The sequence below is a fragment of the Triturus cristatus genome, unplaced genomic scaffold, assembly GCF_964204655.1.
Source record: "Triturus cristatus unplaced genomic scaffold, aTriCri1.1 SCAFFOLD_572, whole genome shotgun sequence".
NCBI lineage: Eukaryota > Metazoa > Chordata > Amphibia > Caudata > Salamandridae > Triturus > Triturus cristatus.
Genome location: NW_028188037.1, coordinates 36853 through 55161, shown reverse-complemented (window position 1 = coordinate 55161; position 18309 = coordinate 36853). Strand labels below are relative to the sequence as shown.

The 18309-nt window shown below is 44.5% G+C and overlaps 40 non-coding genes across 40 annotated transcripts; 5 read left to right on the top strand and 35 right to left on the bottom strand.

Annotated features, from left to right (window-relative positions):
• Window positions 1-24: 24 nt before the first annotated feature.
• TRNAY-GUA (transfer RNA tyrosine (anticodon GUA)) lies at window positions 25-110 on the bottom strand. Its single transcript is given in 2 exon segments — window positions 25-60; window positions 74-110. It is a non-coding gene; the product is annotated as a tRNA-Tyr (tRNA).
• A 768-nt stretch (window positions 111-878) lies between these two features.
• On the bottom strand, window positions 879-950 carry TRNAA-UGC (transfer RNA alanine (anticodon UGC)). Its single transcript has one exon. It is a non-coding gene; the product is annotated as a tRNA-Ala (tRNA).
• Window positions 951-1379: 429 nt separating this feature from the next.
• Window positions 1380-1451, bottom strand: TRNAA-CGC (transfer RNA alanine (anticodon CGC)). Its single transcript has one exon. It is a non-coding gene; the product is annotated as a tRNA-Ala (tRNA).
• Window positions 1452-1580: 129 nt separating this feature from the next.
• Window positions 1581-1666, bottom strand: TRNAY-GUA (transfer RNA tyrosine (anticodon GUA)). Its single transcript is given in 2 exon segments — window positions 1581-1616; window positions 1630-1666. It is a non-coding gene; the product is annotated as a tRNA-Tyr (tRNA).
• A 768-nt stretch (window positions 1667-2434) lies between these two features.
• TRNAA-UGC (transfer RNA alanine (anticodon UGC)) lies at window positions 2435-2506 on the bottom strand. Its single transcript has one exon. It is a non-coding gene; the product is annotated as a tRNA-Ala (tRNA).
• Window positions 2507-2663: 157 nt separating this feature from the next.
• TRNAM-CAU (transfer RNA methionine (anticodon CAU)) lies at window positions 2664-2736 on the top strand. Its single transcript has one exon. It is a non-coding gene; the product is annotated as a tRNA-Met (tRNA).
• A 199-nt stretch (window positions 2737-2935) lies between these two features.
• On the bottom strand, window positions 2936-3007 carry TRNAA-CGC (transfer RNA alanine (anticodon CGC)). Its single transcript has one exon. It is a non-coding gene; the product is annotated as a tRNA-Ala (tRNA).
• Window positions 3008-3136: 129 nt separating this feature from the next.
• TRNAY-GUA (transfer RNA tyrosine (anticodon GUA)) lies at window positions 3137-3222 on the bottom strand. Its single transcript is given in 2 exon segments — window positions 3137-3172; window positions 3186-3222. It is a non-coding gene; the product is annotated as a tRNA-Tyr (tRNA).
• Window positions 3223-3990: 768 nt separating this feature from the next.
• On the bottom strand, window positions 3991-4062 carry TRNAA-UGC (transfer RNA alanine (anticodon UGC)). The gene has a single exon. It is a non-coding gene; the product is annotated as a tRNA-Ala (tRNA).
• Window positions 4063-4219: 157 nt separating this feature from the next.
• Window positions 4220-4292, top strand: TRNAM-CAU (transfer RNA methionine (anticodon CAU)). The gene has a single exon. It is a non-coding gene; the product is annotated as a tRNA-Met (tRNA).
• A 199-nt stretch (window positions 4293-4491) lies between these two features.
• On the bottom strand, window positions 4492-4563 carry TRNAA-CGC (transfer RNA alanine (anticodon CGC)). Its single transcript has one exon. It is a non-coding gene; the product is annotated as a tRNA-Ala (tRNA).
• A 129-nt stretch (window positions 4564-4692) lies between these two features.
• Window positions 4693-4778, bottom strand: TRNAY-GUA (transfer RNA tyrosine (anticodon GUA)). Its single transcript is given in 2 exon segments — window positions 4693-4728; window positions 4742-4778. It is a non-coding gene; the product is annotated as a tRNA-Tyr (tRNA).
• A 768-nt stretch (window positions 4779-5546) lies between these two features.
• TRNAA-UGC (transfer RNA alanine (anticodon UGC)) lies at window positions 5547-5618 on the bottom strand. The gene has a single exon. It is a non-coding gene; the product is annotated as a tRNA-Ala (tRNA).
• A 157-nt stretch (window positions 5619-5775) lies between these two features.
• Window positions 5776-5848, top strand: TRNAM-CAU (transfer RNA methionine (anticodon CAU)). Its single transcript has one exon. It is a non-coding gene; the product is annotated as a tRNA-Met (tRNA).
• Window positions 5849-6047: 199 nt separating this feature from the next.
• TRNAA-CGC (transfer RNA alanine (anticodon CGC)) lies at window positions 6048-6119 on the bottom strand. Its single transcript has one exon. It is a non-coding gene; the product is annotated as a tRNA-Ala (tRNA).
• A 129-nt stretch (window positions 6120-6248) lies between these two features.
• TRNAY-GUA (transfer RNA tyrosine (anticodon GUA)) lies at window positions 6249-6334 on the bottom strand. The gene is given in 2 exon segments: window positions 6249-6284; window positions 6298-6334. It is a non-coding gene; the product is annotated as a tRNA-Tyr (tRNA).
• Window positions 6335-7102: 768 nt separating this feature from the next.
• Window positions 7103-7174, bottom strand: TRNAA-UGC (transfer RNA alanine (anticodon UGC)). The gene has a single exon. It is a non-coding gene; the product is annotated as a tRNA-Ala (tRNA).
• Window positions 7175-7603: 429 nt separating this feature from the next.
• TRNAA-CGC (transfer RNA alanine (anticodon CGC)) lies at window positions 7604-7675 on the bottom strand. Its single transcript has one exon. It is a non-coding gene; the product is annotated as a tRNA-Ala (tRNA).
• Window positions 7676-7804: 129 nt separating this feature from the next.
• Window positions 7805-7890, bottom strand: TRNAY-GUA (transfer RNA tyrosine (anticodon GUA)). Its single transcript is given in 2 exon segments — window positions 7805-7840; window positions 7854-7890. It is a non-coding gene; the product is annotated as a tRNA-Tyr (tRNA).
• A 768-nt stretch (window positions 7891-8658) lies between these two features.
• On the bottom strand, window positions 8659-8730 carry TRNAA-UGC (transfer RNA alanine (anticodon UGC)). Its single transcript has one exon. It is a non-coding gene; the product is annotated as a tRNA-Ala (tRNA).
• A 429-nt stretch (window positions 8731-9159) lies between these two features.
• On the bottom strand, window positions 9160-9231 carry TRNAA-CGC (transfer RNA alanine (anticodon CGC)). The gene has a single exon. It is a non-coding gene; the product is annotated as a tRNA-Ala (tRNA).
• Window positions 9232-9360: 129 nt separating this feature from the next.
• On the bottom strand, window positions 9361-9446 carry TRNAY-GUA (transfer RNA tyrosine (anticodon GUA)). Its single transcript is given in 2 exon segments — window positions 9361-9396; window positions 9410-9446. It is a non-coding gene; the product is annotated as a tRNA-Tyr (tRNA).
• Window positions 9447-10214: 768 nt separating this feature from the next.
• Window positions 10215-10286, bottom strand: TRNAA-UGC (transfer RNA alanine (anticodon UGC)). The gene has a single exon. It is a non-coding gene; the product is annotated as a tRNA-Ala (tRNA).
• A 157-nt stretch (window positions 10287-10443) lies between these two features.
• Window positions 10444-10516, top strand: TRNAM-CAU (transfer RNA methionine (anticodon CAU)). The gene has a single exon. It is a non-coding gene; the product is annotated as a tRNA-Met (tRNA).
• A 199-nt stretch (window positions 10517-10715) lies between these two features.
• On the bottom strand, window positions 10716-10787 carry TRNAA-CGC (transfer RNA alanine (anticodon CGC)). Its single transcript has one exon. It is a non-coding gene; the product is annotated as a tRNA-Ala (tRNA).
• A 129-nt stretch (window positions 10788-10916) lies between these two features.
• TRNAY-GUA (transfer RNA tyrosine (anticodon GUA)) lies at window positions 10917-11002 on the bottom strand. Its single transcript is given in 2 exon segments — window positions 10917-10952; window positions 10966-11002. It is a non-coding gene; the product is annotated as a tRNA-Tyr (tRNA).
• A 768-nt stretch (window positions 11003-11770) lies between these two features.
• Window positions 11771-11842, bottom strand: TRNAA-UGC (transfer RNA alanine (anticodon UGC)). Its single transcript has one exon. It is a non-coding gene; the product is annotated as a tRNA-Ala (tRNA).
• A 157-nt stretch (window positions 11843-11999) lies between these two features.
• TRNAM-CAU (transfer RNA methionine (anticodon CAU)) lies at window positions 12000-12072 on the top strand. The gene has a single exon. It is a non-coding gene; the product is annotated as a tRNA-Met (tRNA).
• Window positions 12073-12271: 199 nt separating this feature from the next.
• TRNAA-CGC (transfer RNA alanine (anticodon CGC)) lies at window positions 12272-12343 on the bottom strand. The gene has a single exon. It is a non-coding gene; the product is annotated as a tRNA-Ala (tRNA).
• A 129-nt stretch (window positions 12344-12472) lies between these two features.
• TRNAY-GUA (transfer RNA tyrosine (anticodon GUA)) lies at window positions 12473-12558 on the bottom strand. The gene is given in 2 exon segments: window positions 12473-12508; window positions 12522-12558. It is a non-coding gene; the product is annotated as a tRNA-Tyr (tRNA).
• Window positions 12559-13326: 768 nt separating this feature from the next.
• TRNAA-UGC (transfer RNA alanine (anticodon UGC)) lies at window positions 13327-13398 on the bottom strand. Its single transcript has one exon. It is a non-coding gene; the product is annotated as a tRNA-Ala (tRNA).
• Window positions 13399-13827: 429 nt separating this feature from the next.
• TRNAA-CGC (transfer RNA alanine (anticodon CGC)) lies at window positions 13828-13899 on the bottom strand. Its single transcript has one exon. It is a non-coding gene; the product is annotated as a tRNA-Ala (tRNA).
• Window positions 13900-14028: 129 nt separating this feature from the next.
• On the bottom strand, window positions 14029-14114 carry TRNAY-GUA (transfer RNA tyrosine (anticodon GUA)). Its single transcript is given in 2 exon segments — window positions 14029-14064; window positions 14078-14114. It is a non-coding gene; the product is annotated as a tRNA-Tyr (tRNA).
• Window positions 14115-14882: 768 nt separating this feature from the next.
• TRNAA-UGC (transfer RNA alanine (anticodon UGC)) lies at window positions 14883-14954 on the bottom strand. Its single transcript has one exon. It is a non-coding gene; the product is annotated as a tRNA-Ala (tRNA).
• Window positions 14955-15383: 429 nt separating this feature from the next.
• On the bottom strand, window positions 15384-15455 carry TRNAA-CGC (transfer RNA alanine (anticodon CGC)). The gene has a single exon. It is a non-coding gene; the product is annotated as a tRNA-Ala (tRNA).
• Window positions 15456-15584: 129 nt separating this feature from the next.
• Window positions 15585-15670, bottom strand: TRNAY-GUA (transfer RNA tyrosine (anticodon GUA)). The gene is given in 2 exon segments: window positions 15585-15620; window positions 15634-15670. It is a non-coding gene; the product is annotated as a tRNA-Tyr (tRNA).
• Window positions 15671-16438: 768 nt separating this feature from the next.
• TRNAA-UGC (transfer RNA alanine (anticodon UGC)) lies at window positions 16439-16510 on the bottom strand. The gene has a single exon. It is a non-coding gene; the product is annotated as a tRNA-Ala (tRNA).
• Window positions 16511-16939: 429 nt separating this feature from the next.
• TRNAA-CGC (transfer RNA alanine (anticodon CGC)) lies at window positions 16940-17011 on the bottom strand. Its single transcript has one exon. It is a non-coding gene; the product is annotated as a tRNA-Ala (tRNA).
• A 129-nt stretch (window positions 17012-17140) lies between these two features.
• On the bottom strand, window positions 17141-17226 carry TRNAY-GUA (transfer RNA tyrosine (anticodon GUA)). The gene is given in 2 exon segments: window positions 17141-17176; window positions 17190-17226. It is a non-coding gene; the product is annotated as a tRNA-Tyr (tRNA).
• Window positions 17227-17994: 768 nt separating this feature from the next.
• On the bottom strand, window positions 17995-18066 carry TRNAA-UGC (transfer RNA alanine (anticodon UGC)). Its single transcript has one exon. It is a non-coding gene; the product is annotated as a tRNA-Ala (tRNA).
• Window positions 18067-18309: the final 243 nt, after the last annotated feature.

The window sequence follows — 18309 nt, the reverse complement described above, 5'->3', positions numbered from 1 at the left end:
AGATATGGAAATCGAAGCAAAAAATCCTTCGAGCCGGATTTGAACCAGCGACCTAAGGATGTCTGACTTTATGCTACAGTCCTCCGCTCTACCAACTGAGCTATCGAAGGAGTGGCTGAAGTATCTTTCAGCGCTGTAATTATCTCTCGCTCAAGAAAGGTTGTGGGGGTGGGGATCAGGAGCAGATCGATGAAAATCATGAACATTACCTGCAGCTCCCTCTCAAAGTCACCAGTTCTTAGAGCACACTGTAAGGTACGTCTTATCACCCCAAAGGAGGATTTCAGACCAAAGTTCATGTTCTGTCTTGGCTTGGGGATAAGCAGGGGTGCTCCAAATTTCAATTTTACAGAAAGGAAAGGAACTTTGATACAAAGACCTTGGGCAGCATTGGTGGCAAATGGATGGCTGCGCGGAACCATGAAAGAAATGACAGAAAGTTATGGGAGTCATTACTACGCACCCAGCATCAAGAACGTGCATTTTGGATGCATTTTCAAAAGGAAAGAGAACGGAAAAATCTGTAGATTGAAGGTGATTGAGATAAACAAAATATTCCGTTTTTCTAAAAGCTACTGTAAAGAGTCTCTGGTTTAGAAGAAGAACCCTTACCAATGATCAAGAGAGATGCAACAGATTTCTATCATCAAAGCATTATGGTTGTCAAGATGAATCATCACTTTGATGTCTTCAACAAGTAGGATTCTTTTGATCTATAATCATCAAAAATGAGATAGCCCCATTTCATGGGATTTTTCAAGGCAAACGTCTGACAGATTAAGCGGGGTCCTCATCCCGGTTGGAGGACATATCTCTTCCTTCATCATGATGCCAGCCTAGCTTTCGGCCCAAAATCCAAGGTAAGCATGGCAAAAGTCTGGAGATGCCGGGGATTGAACCCGGGGCCTCATACATGCAAAGCATGCGCTCTACCACTGAGCTACATCCCCACTTCTGCAAGGTTTGACTGTATGATTGGAAACCCTGCATTGAACCGACGGCCACATCACCCCATTCGACTCTGCAGTATACAATGTCAGTCAGGAAAATCCTTCAGCCTTGTACCTGGATGATCTTCATGGTCTTATGTACAGATGCCTATATACAGTCTTCTTAGCGCAGTAGGCAGCGCGTCAGTCTCATAATCTGAAGGTCCTGAGTTCGATCCTCAGAGAGGGCATTTATTTCCTTCTTTTGGAATGCAAAATTCTCCGATTTTCTTGAAATGCGCAAACTATGCCTAGTTCAAAGATTTTTCCAAAGCAAATGTCTGACTATTTAAGTGGGGCTCTCACCCCAACTGCATGACAAACTTCTTCTTTCTGCATGATGGCAGGCTAGCCTTCTGGAAAAAAGCCAAGATAAGGAACAGAGGCTCCTGGAGATGCCGGGGATTGAACCCGGGACCTCATACATGCGAAGCATGCGCTCTACCACTGAGCTACATCCCCACTTTTGCCCTCGAGCTGTTTGATGGATGCAAGGAATCCCTGAAACCCAGGGACTGCAAAGTCTCGATCATAATCAATGGAAGGTATTGTTTGAATAAAAGTGAAATATATGGAAATCGAAGCAAAAAATCCTTCGAGCCGGATTTGAACCAGCGACCTAAGGATGTCTGACTTTATGCTACAGTCCTCCGCTCTACCAACTGAGCTATCGAAGGAGTGGCTGAAGTATCTTTCAGCGCTGTAATTATCTCTCGCTCAAGAAAGGTTGTGGGGGTGGGGATCAGGAGCAGATCGATGAAAATCATGAACATTACCTGCAGCTCCCTCTCAAAGTCACCAGTTCTTAGAGCACACTGTAAGGTACGTCTTATCACCCCAAAGGAGGATTTCAGACCAAAGTTCATGTTCTGTCTTGGCTTGGGGATAAGCAGGGGTGCTCCAAATTTCAATTTTACAGAAAGGAAAGGAACTTTGATACAAAGACCTTGGGCAGCATTGGTGGCAAATGGATGGCTGCGCGGAACCATGAAAGAAATGACAGAAAGTTATGGGAGTCATTACTACGCACCCAGCATCAAGAACGTGCATTTTGGATGCATTTTCAAAAGGAAAGAGAACGGAAAAATCTGTAGATTGAAGGTGATTGAGATAAACAAAATATTCCGTTTTTCTAAAAGCTACTGTAAAGAGTCTCTGGTTTAGAAGAAGAACCCTTACCAATGATCAAGAGAGATGCGACAGATTTCTATCATCAAAGCATTATGGTTGTCAAGATGAATCATCACTTTGATGTCTTCAACAAGTAGGATTCTTTTGATCTATAATCATCAAAAATGAGATAGCCCCATTTCATGGGATTTTTCAAGGCAAACGTCTGACAGATTAAGCGGGGTCCTCATCCCGGTTGGAGGACATATCTCTTCCTTCATCATGATGCCAGCCTAGCTTTCGGCCCAAAATCCAAGGTAAGCATGGCAAAAGTCTGGAGATGCCGGGGATTGAACCCGGGGCCTCATACATGCAAAGCATGCGCTCTACCACTGAGCTACATCCCCACTTCTGCAAGGTTTGACTGTATGATTGGAAACCCTGCATTGAACCGACGGCCACATCACCCCATTCGACTCTGCAGTATACAATGTCAGTCAGGAAAATCCTTCAGCCTTGTACCTGGATGATCTTCATGGTCTTATGTACAGATGCCTATATACAGCCTTCTTAGCGCAGTAGGCAGCGCGTCAGTCTCATAATCTGAAGGTCCTGAGTTCGATCCTCAGAGAGGGCATTTATTTCCTTCTTTTGGAATGCAAAATTCTCCGATTTTCTTGAAATGCGCAAACTATACCTAGTTCAAAGATTTTTCCAAAGCAAATGTCTGACTATTTAAGTGGGGCTCTCACCCCAACTGCATGACAAACTTCTTCTTTCTGCATGATGGCAGGCTAGCCTTCTGGAAAAAAGCCAAGATAAGGAACAGAGGCTCCTGGAGATGCCGGGGATTGAACCCGGGACCTCATACATGCGAAGCATGCGCTCTACCACTGAGCTACATCCCCACTTTTGCACTCGAGCTGTTTGATGGATGCAAGGAATCCCTGAAACCCAGGGACTGCAAAGTCTCGATCATAATCAATGGAAGGTATTGTTTGAATAAAAGTGAAAGATATGGAAATCGAAGCAAAAAATCCTTCGAGCCGGATTTGAACCAGCGACCTAAGGATGTCTGACTTTATGCTACAGTCCTCCGCTCTACCAACTGAGCTATCGAAGGAGTGGCTGAAGTATCTTTCAGCGCTGTAATTATCTCTCGCTCAAGAAAGGTTGTGGGGGTGGGGATCAGGAGCAGATCGATGAAAATCATGAACATTACCTGCAGCTCCCTCTCAAAGTCACCAGTTCTTAGAGCACACTGTAAGGTACGTCTTATCACCCCAAAGGAGGATTTCAGACCAAAGTTCATGTTCTGTCTTGGCTTGGGGATAAGCAGGGGTGCTCCAAATTTCAATTTTACAGAAAGGAAAGGAACTTTGATACAAAGACCTTGGGCAGCATTGGTGGCAAATGGATGGCTGCGCGGAACCATGAAAGAAATGACAGAAAGTTATGGGAGTCATTACTACGCACCCAGCATCAAGAACGTGCATTTTGGATGCATTTTCAAAAGGAAAGAGAACGGAAAAATCTGTAGATTGAAGGTGATTGAGATAAACAAAATATTCCGTTTTTCTAAAAGCTACTGTAAAGAGTCTCTGGTTTAGAAGAAGAACCCTTACCAATGATCAAGAGAGATGCAACAGATTTCTATCATCAAAGCATTATGGTTGTCAAGATGAATCATCACTTTGATGTCTTCAACAAGTAGGATTCTTTTGATCTATAATCATCAAAAATGAGATAGCCCCATTTCATGGGATTTTTCAAGGCAAACGTCTGACAGATTAAGCGGGGTCCTCATCCCGGTTGGAGGACATATCTCTTCCTTCATCATGATGCCAGCCTAGCTTTCGGCCCAAAATCCAAGGTAAGCATGGCAAAAGTCTGGAGATGCCGGGGATTGAACCCGGGGCCTCATACATGCAAAGCATGCGCTCTACCACTGAGCTACATCCCCACTTCTGCAAGGTTTGACTGTATGATTGGAAACCCTGCATTGAACCGACGGCCACATCACCCCATTCGACTCTGCAGTATACAATGTCAGTCAGGAAAATCCTTCAGCCTTGTACCTGGATGATCTTCATGGTCTTATGTACAGATGCCTATATACAGCCTTCTTAGCGCAGTAGGCAGCGCGTCAGTCTCATAATCTGAAGGTCCTGAGTTCGATCCTCAGAGAGGGCATTTATTTCCTTCTTTTGGAATGCAAAATTCTCCGATTTTCTTGAAATGCGCAAACTATGCCTAGTTCAAAGATTTTTCCAAAGCAAATGTCTGACTATTTAAGTGGGGCTCTCACCCCAACTGCATGACAAACTTCTTCTTTCTGCATGATGGCAGGCTAGCCTTCTGGAAAAAAGCCAAGATAAGGAACAGAGGCTCCTGGAGATGCCGGGGATTGAACCCGGGACCTCATACATGCGAAGCATGCGCTCTACCACTGAGCTACATCCCCACTTTTGCACTCGAGCTGTTTGATGGATGCAAGGAATCCCTGAAACCCAGGGACTGCAAAGTCTCGATCATAATCAATGGAAGGTATTGTTTGAATAAAAGTGAAAGATATGGAAATCGAAGCAAAAAATCCTTCGAGCCGGATTTGAACCAGCGACCTAAGGATGTCTGACTTTATGCTACAGTCCTCCGCTCTACCAACTGAGCTATCGAAGGAGTGGCTGAAGTATCTTTCAGCGCTGTAATTATCTCTCGCTCAAGAAAGGTTGTGGGGGTGGGGATCAGGAGCAGATCGATGAAAATCATGAACATTACCTGCAGCTCCCTCTCAAAGTCACCAGTTCTTAGAGCACACTGTAAGGTACGTCTTATCACCCCAAAGGAGGATTTCAGACCAAAGTTCATGTTCTGTCTTGGCTTGGGGATAAGCAGGGGTGCTCCAAATTTCAATTTTACAGAAAGGAAAGGAACTTTGATACAAAGACCTTGGGCAGCATTGGTGGCAAATGGATGGCTGCGCGGAACCATGAAAGAAATGACAGAAAGTTATGGGAGTCATTACTACGCACCCAGCATCAAGAACGTGCATTTTGGATGCATTTTCAAAAGGAAAGAGAACGGAAAAATCTGTAGATTGAAGGTGATTGAGATAAACAAAATATTCCGTTTTTCTAAAAGCTACTGTAAAGAGTCTCTGGTTTAGAAGAAGAACCCTTACCAATGATCAAGAGAGATGCGACAGATTTCTATCATCAAAGCATTATGGTTGTCAAGATGAATCATCACTTTGATGTCTTCAACAAGTAGGATTCTTTTGATCTATAATCATAAAAAATGAGATAGCCCCATTTCATGGGATTTTTCAAGGCAAACGTCTGACAGATTAAGCGGGGTCCTCATCCCGGTTGGAGGACATATCTCTTCCTTCATCATGATGCCAGCCTAGCTTTCGGCCCAAAATCCAAGGTAAGCATGGCAAAAGTCTGGAGATGCCGGGGATTGAACCCGGGGCCTCATACATGCAAAGCATGCGCTCTACCACTGAGCTACATCCCCACTTCTGCAACGTTTGACTGTATGATTGGAAACCCTGCATTGAACCGACGGCCACATCACCCCATTCGACTCTGCAGTATACAATGTCAGTCAGGAAAATCCTTCAGCCTTGTACCTGGATGATCTTCATGGTCTTATGTACAGATGCCTATATACAGCCTTCTTAGCGCAGTAGGCAGCGCGTCAGTCTCATAATCTGAAGGTCCTGAGTTCGATCCTCAGAGAGGGCATTTATTTCCTTCTTTTGGAATGCAAAATTCTCCGATTTTCTTGAAATGCGCAAACTATGCCTAGTTCAAAGATTTTTCCAAAGCAAATGTCTGACTATTTAAGTGGGGCTCTCACCCCAACTGCATGACAAACTTCTTCTTTCTGCATGATGGCAGGCTAGCCTTCTGGAAAAAAGCCAAGATAAGGAACAGAGGCTCCTGGAGATGCCGGGGATTGAACCCGGGACCTCATACATGCGAAGCATGCGCTCTACCACTGAGCTACATCCCCACTTTTGCACTCGAGCTGTTTGATGGATGCAAGGAATCCCTGAAACCCAGGGACTGCAAAGTCTCGATCATAATCAATGGAAGGTATTGTTTGAATAAAAGTGAAAGATATGGAAATCGAAGCAAAAAATCCTTCGAGCCGGATTTGAACCAGCGACCTAAGGATGTCTGACTTTATGCTACAGTCCTCCGCTCTACCAACTGAGCTATCGAAGGAGTGGCTGAAGTATCTTTCAGCGCTGTAATTATCTCTCGCTCAAGAAAGGTTGTGGGGGTGGGGATCAGGAGCAGATCGATGAAAATCATGAACATTACCTGCAGCTCCCTCTCAAAGTCACCAGTTCTTAGAGCACACTGTAAGGTACGTCTTATCACCCCAAAGGAGGATTTCAGACCAAAGTTCATGTTCTGTCTTGGCTTGGGGATAAGCAGGGGTGCTCCAAATTTCAATTTTACAGAAAGGAAAGGAACTTTGATACAAAGACCTTGGGCAGCATTGGTGGCAAATGGATGGCTGCGCGGAACCATGAAAGAAATGACAGAAAGTTATGGGAGTCATTACTACGCACCCAGCATCAAGAACGTGCATTTTGGATGCATTTTCAAAAGGAAAGAGAACGGAAAAATCTGTAGATTGAAGGTGATTGAGATAAACAAAATATTCCGTTTTTCTAAAAGCTACTGTAAAGAGTCTCTGGTTTAGAAGAAGAACCCTTACCAATGATCAAGAGAGATGCGACAGATTTCTATCATCAAAGCATTATGGTTGTCAAGATGAATCATCACTTTGATGTCTTCAACAAGTAGGATTCTTTTGATCTATAATCATCAAAAATGAGATAGCCCCATTTCATGGGATTTTTCAAGGCAAACGTCTGACAGATTAAGCGGGGTCCTCATCCCGGTTGGAGGACATATCTCTTCCTTCATCATGATGCCAGCCTAGCTTTCGGCCCAAAATCCAAGGTAAGCATGGCAAAAGTCTGGAGATGCCGGGGATTGAACCCGGGGCCTCATACATGCAAAGCATGCGCTCTACCACTGAGCTACATCCCCACTTCTGCAAGGTTTGACTGTATGATTGGAAACCCTGCATTGAACCGACGGCCACATCACCCCATTCGACTCTGCAGTATACAATGTCAGTCAGGAAAATCCTTCAGCCTTGTACCTGGATGATCTTCATGGTCTTATGTACAGATGCCTATATACAGTCTTCTTAGCGCAGTAGGCAGCGCGTCAGTCTCATAATCTGAAGGTCCTGAGTTCGATCCTCAGAGAGGGCATTTATTTCCTTCTTTTGGAATGCAAAATTCTCCGATTTTCTTGAAATGCGCAAACTATGCCTAGTTCAAAGATTTTTCCAAAGCAAATGTCTGACTATTTAAGTGGGGCTCTCACCCCAACTGCATGACAAACTTCTTCTTTCTGCATGATGGCAGGCTAGCCTTCTGGAAAAAAGCCAAGATAAGGAACAGAGGCTCCTGGAGATGCCGGGGATTGAACCCGGGACCTCATACATGCGAAGCATGCGCTCTACCACTGAGCTACATCCCCACTTTTGCCCTCGAGCTGTTTGATGGATGCAAGGAATCCCTGAAACCCAGGGACTGCAAAGTCTCGATCATAATCAATGGAAGGTATTGTTTGAATAAAAGTGAAAGATATGGAAATCGAAGCAAAAAATCCTTCGAGCCGGATTTGAACCAGCGACCTAAGGATGTCTGACTTTATGCTACAGTCCTCCGCTCTACCAACTGAGCTATCGAAGGAGTGGCTGAAGTATCTTTCAGCGCTGTAATTATCTCTCGCTCAAGAAAGGTTGTGGGGGTGGGGATCAGGAGCAGATCGATGAAAATCATGAACATTACCTGCAGCTCCCTCTCAAAGTCACCAGTTCTTAGAGCACACTGTAAGGTACGTCTTATCACCCCAAAGGAGGATTTCAGACCAAAGTTCATGTTCTGTCTTGGCTTGGGGATAAGCAGGGGTGCTCCAAATTTCAATTTTACAGAAAGGAAAGGAACTTTGATACAAAGACCTTGGGCAGCATTGGTGGCAAATGGATGGCTGCGCGGAACCATGAAAGAAATGACAGAAAGTTATGGGAGTCATTACTACGCACCCAGCATCAAGAACGTGCATTTTGGATGCATTTTCAAAAGGAAAGAGAACGGAAAAATCTGTAGATTGAAGGTGATTGAGATAAACAAAATATTCCGTTTTTCTAAAAGCTACTGTAAAGAGTCTCTGGTTTAGAAGAAGAACCCTTACCAATGATCAAGAGAGATGCGACAGATTTCTATCATCAAAGCATTATGGTTGTCAAGATGAATCATCACTTTGATGTCTTCAACAAGTAGGATTCTTTTGATCTATAATCATCAAAAATGAGATAGCCCCATTTCATGGGATTTTTCAAGGCAAACGTCTGACAGATTAAGCGGGGTCCTCATCCCGGTTGGAGGACATATCTCTTCCTTCATCATGATGCCAGCCTAGCTTTCGGCCCAAAATCCAAGGTAAGCATGGCAAAAGTCTGGAGATGCCGGGGATTGAACCCGGGGCCTCATACATGCAAAGCATGCGCTCTACCACTGAGCTACATCCCCACTTCTGCAAGGTTTGACTGTATGATTGGAAACCCTGCATTGAACCGACGGCCACATCACCCCATTCGACTCTGCAGTATACAATGTCAGTCAGGAAAATCCTTCAGCCTTGTACCTGGATGATCTTCATGGTCTTATGTACAGATGCCTATATACAGTCTTCTTAGCGCAGTAGGCAGCGCGTCAGTCTCATAATCTGAAGGTCCTGAGTTCGATCCTCAGAGAGGGCATTTATTTCCTTCTTTTGGAATGCAAAATTCTCCGATTTTCTTGAAATGCGCAAACTATGCCTAGTTCAAAGATTTTTCCAAAGCAAATGTCTGACTATTTAAGTGGGGCTCTCACCCCAACTGCATGACAAACTTCTTCTTTCTGCATGATGGCAGGCTAGCCTTCTGGAAAAAAGCCAAGATAAGGAACAGAGGCTCCTGGAGATGCCGGGGATTGAACCCGGGACCTCATACATGCGAAGCATGCGCTCTACCACTGAGCTACATCCCCACTTTTGCCCTCGAGCTGTTTGATGGATGCAAGGAATCCCTGAAACCCAGGGACTGCAAAGTCTCGATCATAATCAATGGAAGGTATTGTTTGAATAAAAGTGAAAGATATGGAAATCGAAGCAAAAAATCCTTCGAGCCGGATTTGAACCAGCGACCTAAGGATGTCTGACTTTATGCTACAGTCCTCCGCTCTACCAACTGAGCTATCGAAGGAGTGGCTGAAGTATCTTTCAGCGCTGTAATTATCTCTCGCTCAAGAAAGGTTGTGGGGGTGGGGATCAGGAGCAGATCGATGAAAATCATGAACATTACCTGCAGCTCCCTCTCAAAGTCACCAGTTCTTAGAGCACACTGTAAGGTACGTCTTATCACCCCAAAGGAGGATTTCAGACCAAAGTTCATGTTCTGTCTTGGCTTGGGGATAAGCAGGGGTGCTCCAAATTTCAATTTTACAGAAAGGAAAGGAACTTTGATACAAAGACCTTGGGCAGCATTGGTGGCAAATGGATGGCTGCGCGGAACCATGAAAGAAATGACAGAAAGTTATGGGAGTCATTACTACGCACCCAGCATCAAGAACGTGCATTTTGGATGCATTTTCAAAAGGAAAGAGAACGGAAAAATCTGTAGATTGAAGGTGATTGAGATAAACAAAATATTCCGTTTTTCTAAAAGCTACTGTAAAGAGTCTCTGGTTTAGAAGAAGAACCCTTACCAATGATCAAGAGAGATGCGACAGATTTCTATCATCAAAGCATTATGGTTGTCAAGATGAATCATCACTTTGATGTCTTCAACAAGTAGGATTCTTTTGATCTATAATCATCAAAAATGAGATAGCCCCATTTCATGGGATTTTTCAAGGCAAACGTCTGACAGATTAAGCGGGGTCCTCATCCCGGTTGGAGGACATATCTCTTCCTTCATCATGATGCCAGCCTAGCTTTCGGCCCAAAATCCAAGGTAAGCATGGCAAAAGTCTGGAGATGCCGGGGATTGAACCCGGGGCCTCATACATGCAAAGCATGCGCTCTACCACTGAGCTACATCCCCACTTCTGCAAGGTTTGACTGTATGATTGGAAACCCTGCATTGAACCGACGGCCACATCACCCCATTCGACTCTGCAGTATACAATGTCAGTCAGGAAAATCCTTCAGCCTTGTACCTGGATGATCTTCATGGTCTTATGTACAGATGCCTATATACAGCCTTCTTAGCGCAGTAGGCAGCGCGTCAGTCTCATAATCTGAAGGTCCTGAGTTCGATCCTCAGAGAGGGCATTTATTTCCTTCTTTTGGAATGCAAAATTCTCCGATTTTCTTGAAATGCGCAAACTATGCCTAGTTCAAAGATTTTTCCAAAGCAAATGTCTGACTATTTAAGTGGGGCTCTCACCCCAACTGCATGACAAACTTCTTCTTTCTGCATGATGGCAGGCTAGCCTTCTGGAAAAAAGCCAAGATAAGGAACAGAGGCTCCTGGAGATGCCGGGGATTGAACCCGGGACCTCATACATGCGAAGCATGCGCTCTACCACTGAGCTACATCCCCACTTTTGCACTCGAGCTGTTTGATGGATGCAAGGAATCCCTGAAACCCAGGGACTGCAAAGTCTCGATCATAATCAATGGAAGGTATTGTTTGAATAAAAGTGAAAGATATGGAAATCGAAGCAAAAAATCCTTCGAGCCGGATTTGAACCAGCGACCTAAGGATGTCTGACTTTATGCTACAGTCCTCCGCTCTACCAACTGAGCTATCGAAGGAGTGGCTGAAGTATCTTTCAGCGCTGTAATTATCTCTCGCTCAAGAAAGGTTGTGGGGGTGGGGATCAGGAGCAGATCGATGAAAATCATGAACATTACCTGCAGCTCCCTCTCAAAGTCACCAGTTCTTAGAGCACACTGTAAGGTACGTCTTATCACCCCAAAGGAGGATTTCAGACCAAAGTTCATGTTCTGTCTTGGCTTGGGGATAAGCAGGGGTGCTCCAAATTTCAATTTTACAGAAAGGAAAGGAACTTTGATACAAAGACCTTGGGCAGCATTGGTGGCAAATGGATGGCTGCGCGGAACCATGAAAGAAATGACAGAAAGTTATGGGAGTCATTACTACGCACCCAGCATCAAGAACGTGCATTTTGGATGCATTTTCAAAAGGAAAGAGAACGGAAAAATCTGTAGATTGAAGGTGATTGAGATAAACAAAATATTCCGTTTTTCTAAAAGCTACTGTAAAGAGTCTCTGGTTTAGAAGAAGAACCCTTACCAATGATCAAGAGAGATGCGACAGATTTCTATCATCAAAGCATTATGGTTGTCAAGATGAATCATCACTTTGATGTCTTCAACAAGTAGGATTCTTTTGATCTATAATCATAAAAAATGAGATAGCCCCATTTCATGGGATTTTTCAAGGCAAACGTCTGACAGATTAAGCGGGGTCCTCATCCCGGTTGGAGGACATATCTCTTCCTTCATCATGATGCCAGCCTAGCTTTCGGCCCAAAATCCAAGGTAAGCATGGCAAAAGTCTGGAGATGCCGGGGATTGAACCCGGGGCCTCATACATGCAAAGCATGCGCTCTACCACTGAGCTACATCCCCACTTCTGCAACGTTTGACTGTATGATTGGAAACCCTGCATTGAACCGACGGCCACATCACCCCATTCGACTCTGCAGTATACAATGTCAGTCAGGAAAATCCTTCAGCCTTGTACCTGGATGATCTTCATGGTCTTATGTACAGATGCCTATATACAGCCTTCTTAGCGCAGTAGGCAGCGCGTCAGTCTCATAATCTGAAGGTCCTGAGTTCGATCCTCAGAGAGGGCATTTATTTCCTTCTTTTGGAATGCAAAATTCTCCGATTTTCTTGAAATGCGCAAACTATGCCTAGTTCAAAGATTTTTCCAAAGCAAATGTCTGACTATTTAAGTGGGGCTCTCACCCCAACTGCATGACAAACTTCTTCTTTCTGCATGATGGCAGGCTAGCCTTCTGGAAAAAAGCCAAGATAAGGAACAGAGGCTCCTGGAGATGCCGGGGATTGAACCCGGGACCTCATACATGCGAAGCATGCGCTCTACCACTGAGCTACATCCCCACTTTTGCACTCGAGCTGTTTGATGGATGCAAGGAATCCCTGAAACCCAGGGACTGCAAAGTCTCGATCATAATCAATGGAAGGTATTGTTTGAATAAAAGTGAAAGATATGGAAATCGAAGCAAAAAATCCTTCGAGCCGGATTTGAACCAGCGACCTAAGGATGTCTGACTTTATGCTACAGTCCTCCGCTCTACCAACTGAGCTATCGAAGGAGTGGCTGAAGTATCTTTCAGCGCTGTAATTATCTCTCGCTCAAGAAAGGTTGTGGGGGTGGGGATCAGGAGCAGATCGATGAAAATCATGAACATTACCTGCAGCTCCCTCTCAAAGTCACCAGTTCTTAGAGCACACTGTAAGGTACGTCTTATCACCCCAAAGGAGGATTTCAGACCAAAGTTCATGTTCTGTCTTGGCTTGGGGATAAGCAGGGGTGCTCCAAATTTCAATTTTACAGAAAGGAAAGGAACTTTGATACAAAGACCTTGGGCAGCATTGGTGGCAAATGGATGGCTGCGCGGAACCATGAAAGAAATGACAGAAAGTTATGGGAGTCATTACTACGCACCCAGCATCAAGAACGTGCATTTTGGATGCATTTTCAAAAGGAAAGAGAACGGAAAAATCTGTAGATTGAAGGTGATTGAGATAAACAAAATATTCCGTTTTTCTAAAAGCTACTGTAAAGAGTCTCTGGTTTAGAAGAAGAACCCTTACCAATGATCAAGAGAGATGCGACAGATTTCTATCATCAAAGCATTATGGTTGTCAAGATGAATCATCACTTTGATGTCTTCAACAAGTAGGATTCTTTTGATCTATAATCATCAAAAATGAGATAGCCCCATTTCATGGGATTTTTCAAGGCAAACGTCTGACAGATTAAGCGGGGTCCTCATCCCGGTTGGAGGACATATCTCTTCCTTCATCATGATGCCAGCCTAGCTTTCGGCCCAAAATCCAAGGTAAGCATGGCAAAAGTCTGGAGATGCCGGGGATTGAACCCGGGGCCTCATACATGCAAAGCATGCGCTCTACCACTGAGCTACATCCCCACTTCTGCAAGGTTTGACTGTATGATTGGAAACCCTGCATTGAACCGACGGCCACATCACCCCATTCGACTCTGCAGTATACAATGTCAGTCAGGAAAATCCTTCAGCCTTGTACCTGGATGATCTTCATGGTCTTATGTACAGATGCCTATATACAGTCTTCTTAGCGCAGTAGGCAGCGCGTCAGTCTCATAATCTGAAGGTCCTGAGTTCGATCCTCAGAGAGGGCATTTATTTCCTTCTTTTGGAATGCAAAATTCTCCGATTTTCTTGAAATGCGCAAACTATGCCTAGTTCAAAGATTTTTCCAAAGCAAATGTCTGACTATTTAAGTGGGGCTCTCACCCCAACTGCATGACAAACTTCTTCTTTCTGCATGATGGCAGGCTAGCCTTCTGGAAAAAAGCCAAGATAAGGAACAGAGGCTCCTGGAGATGCCGGGGATTGAACCCGGGACCTCATACATGCGAAGCATGCGCTCTACCACTGAGCTACATCCCCACTTTTGCCCTCGAGCTGTTTGATGGATGCAAGGAATCCCTGAAACCCAGGGACTGCAAAGTCTCGATCATAATCAATGGAAGGTATTGTTTGAATAAAAGTGAAATATATGGAAATCGAAGCAAAAAATCCTTCGAGCCGGATTTGAACCAGCGACCTAAGGATGTCTGACTTTATGCTACAGTCCTCCGCTCTACCAACTGAGCTATCGAAGGAGTGGCTGAAGTATCTTTCAGCGCTGTAATTATCTCTCGCTCAAGAAAGGTTGTGGGGGTGGGGATCAGGAGCAGATCGATGAAAATCATGAACATTACCTGCAGCTCCCTCTCAAAGTCACCAGTTCTTAGAGCACACTGTAAGGTACGTCTTATCACCCCAAAGGAGGATTTCAGACCAAAGTTCATGTTCTGTCTTGGCTTGGGGATAAGCAGGGGTGCTCCAAATTTCAATTTTACAGAAAGGAAAGGAACTTTGATACAAAGACCTTGGGCAGCATTGGTGGCAAATGGATGGCTGCGCGGAACCATGAAAGAAATGACAGAAAGTTATGGGAGTCATTACTACGCACCCAGCATCAAGAACGTGCATTTTGGATGCATTTTCAAAAGGAAAGAGAACGGAAAAATCTGTAGATTGAAGGTGATTGAGATAAACAAAATATTCCGTTTTTCTAAAAGCTACTGTAAAGAGTCTCTGGTTTAGAAGAAGAACCCTTACCAATGATCAAGAGAGATGCGACAGATTTCTATCATCAAAGCATTATGGTTGTCAAGATGAATCATCACTTTGATGTCTTCAACAAGTAGGATTCTTTTGATCTATAATCATCAAAAATGAGATAGCCCCATTTCATGGGATTTTTCAAGGCAAACGTCTGACAGATTAAGCGGGGTCCTCATCCCGGTTGGAGGACATATCTCTTCCTTCATCATGATGCCAGCCTAGCTTTCGGCCCAAAATCCAAGGTAAGCATGGCAAAAGTCTGGAGATGCCGGGGATTGAACCCGGGGCCTCATACATGCAAAGCATGCGCTCTACCACTGAGCTACATCCCCACTTCTGCAAGGTTTGACTGTATGATTGGAAACCCTGCATTGAACCGACGGCCACATCACCCCATTCGACTCTGCAGTATACAATGTCAGTCAGGAAAATCCTTCAGCCTTGTACCTGGATGATCTTCATGGTCTTATGTACAGATGCCTATATACAGTCTTCTTAGCGCAGTAGGCAGCGCGTCAGTCTCATAATCTGAAGGTCCTGAGTTCGATCCTCAGAGAGGGCATTTATTTCCTTCTTTTGGAATGCAAAATTCTCCGATTTTCTTGAAATGCGCAAACTATGCCTAGTTCAAAGATTTTTCCAAAGCAAATGTCTGACTATTTAAGTGGGGCTCTCACCCCAACTGCATGACAAACTTCTTCTTTCTGCATGATGGCAGGCTAGCCTTCTGGAAAAAAGCCAAGATAAGGAACAGAGGCTCCTGGAGATGCCGGGGATTGAACCCGGGACCTCATACATGCGAAGCATGCGCTCTACCACTGAGCTACATCCCCACTTTTGCCCTCGAGCTGTTTGATGGATGCAAGGAATCCCTGAAACCCAGGGACTGCAAAGTCTCGATCATAATCAATGGAAGGTATTGTTTGAATAAAAGTGAAATATATGGAAATCGAAGCAAAAAATCCTTCGAGCCGGATTTGAACCAGCGACCTAAGGATGTCTGACTTTATGCTACAGTCCTCCGCTCTACCAACTGAGCTATCGAAGGAGTGGCTGAAGTATCTTTCAGCGCTGTAATTATCTCTCGCTCAAGAAAGGTTGTGGGGGTGGGGATCAGGAGCAGATCGATGAAAATCATGAACATTACCTGCAGCTCCCTCTCAAAGTCACCAGTTCTTAGAGCACACTGTAAGGTACGTCTTATCACCCCAAAGGAGGATTTCAGACCAAAGTTCATGTTCTGTCTTGGCTTGGGGATAAGCAGGGGTGCTCCAAATTTCAATTTTACAGAAAGGAAAGGAACTTTGATACAAAGACCTTGGGCAGCATTGGTGGCAAATGGATGGCTGCGCGGAACCATGAAAGAAATGACAGAAAGTTATGGGAGTCATTACTACGCACCCAGCATCAAGAACGTGCATTTTGGATGCATTTTCAAAAGGAAAGAGAACGGAAAAATCTGTAGATTGAAGGTGATTGAGATAAACAAAATATTCCGTTTTTCTAAAAGCTACTGTAAAGAGTCTCTGGTTTAGAAGAAGAACCCTTACCAATGATCAAGAGAGATGCGACAGATTTCTATCATCAAAGCATTATGGTTGTCAAGATGAATCATCACTTTGATGTCTTCAACAAGTAGGATTCTTTTGATCTATAATCATCAAAAATGAGATAGCCCCATTTCATGGGATTTTTCAAGGCAAACGTCTGACAGATTAAGCGGGGTCCTCATCCCGGTTGGAGGACATATCTCTTCCTTCATCATGATGCCAGCCTAGCTTTCGGCCCAAAATCCAAGGTAAGCATGGCAAAAGTCTGGAGATGCCGGGGATTGAACCCGGGGCCTCATACATGCAAAGCATGCGCTCTACCACTGAGCTACATCCCCACTTCTGCAAGGTTTGACTGTATGATTGGAAACCCTGCATTGAACCGACGGCCACATCACCCCATTCGACTCTGCAGTATACAATGTCAGTCAGGAAAATCCTTCAGCCTTGTACCTGGATGATCTTCATGGTCTTATGTACAGATGCCTATATACAGTCTTCTTAGCGCAGTAGGCAGCGCGTCAGTCTCATAATCTGAAGGTCCTGAGTTCGATCCTCAGAGAGGGCATTTATTTCCTTCTTTTGGAATGCAAAATTCTCCGATTTTCTTGAAATGCGCAAACTATGCCTAGTTCAAAGATTTTTCCAAAGCAAATGTCTGACTATTTAAGTGGGGCTCTCACCCCAACTGCATGACAAACTTCTTCTTTCTGCATGATGGCAGGCTAGCCTTCTGGAAAAAAGCCAAGATAAGGAACAGAGGCTCCTGGAGATGCCGGGGATTGAACCCGGGACCTCATACATGCGAAGCATGCGCTCTACCACTGAGCTACATCCCCACTTTTGCCCTCGAGCTGTTTGATGGATGCAAGGAATCCCTGAAACCCAGGGACTGCAAAGTCTCGATCATAATCAATGGAAGGTATTGTTTGAATAAAAGTGAAATATATGGAAATCGAAGCAAAAAATCCTTCGAGCCGGATTTGAACCAGCGACCTAAGGATGTCTGACTTTATGCTACAGTCCTCCGCTCTACCAACTGAGCTATCGAAGGAGTGGCTGAAGTATCTTTCAGCGCTGTAATTATCTCTCGCTCAAGAAAGGTTGTGGGGGTGGGGATCAGGAGCAGATCGATGAAAATCATGAACATTACCTGCAGCTCCCTCTCAAAGTCACCAGTTCTTAGAGCACACTGTAAGGTACGTCTTATCACCCCAAAGGAGGATTTCAGACCAAAGTTCATGTTCTGTCTTGGCTTGGGGATAAGCAGGGGTGCTCCAAATTTCAATTTTACAGAAAGGAAAGGAACTTTGATACAAAGACCTTGGGCAGCATTGGTGGCAAATGGATGGCTGCGCGGAACCATGAAAGAAATGACAGAAAGTTATGGGAGTCATTACTACGCACCCAGCATCAAGAACGTGCATTTTGGATGCATTTTCAAAAGGAAAGAGAACGGAAAAATCTGTAGATTGAAGGTGATTGAGATAAACAAAATATTCCGTTTTTCTAAAAGCTACTGTAAAGAGTCTCTGGTTTAGAAGAAGAACCCTTACCAATGATCAAGAGAGATGCGACAGATTTCTATCATCAAAGCATTATGGTTGTCAAGATGAATCATCACTTTGATGTCTTCAACAAGTAGGATTCTTTTGATCTATAATCATCAAAAATGAGATAGCCCCATTTCATGGGATTTTTCAAGGCAAACGTCTGACAGATTAAGCGGGGTCCTCATCCCGGTTGGAGGACATATCTCTTCCTTCATCATGATGCCAGCCTAGCTTTCGGCCCAAAATCCAAGGTAAGCATGGCAAAAGTCTGGAGATGCCGGGGATTGAACCCGGGGCCTCATACATGCAAAGCATGCGCTCTACCACTGAGCTACATCCCCACTTCTGCAAGGTTTGACTGTATGATTGGAAACCCTGCATTGAACCGACGGCCACATCACCCCATTCGACTCTGCAGTATACAATGTCAGTCAGGAAAATCCTTCAGCCTTGTACCTGGATGATCTTCATGGTCTTATGTACAGATGCCTATATACAGTCTTCTTAGCGCAGTAGGCAGCGCGTCAGTCTCATAATCTGAAGGTCCTGAGTTCGATCCTCAGAGAGGGCATTTATTTCCTTCT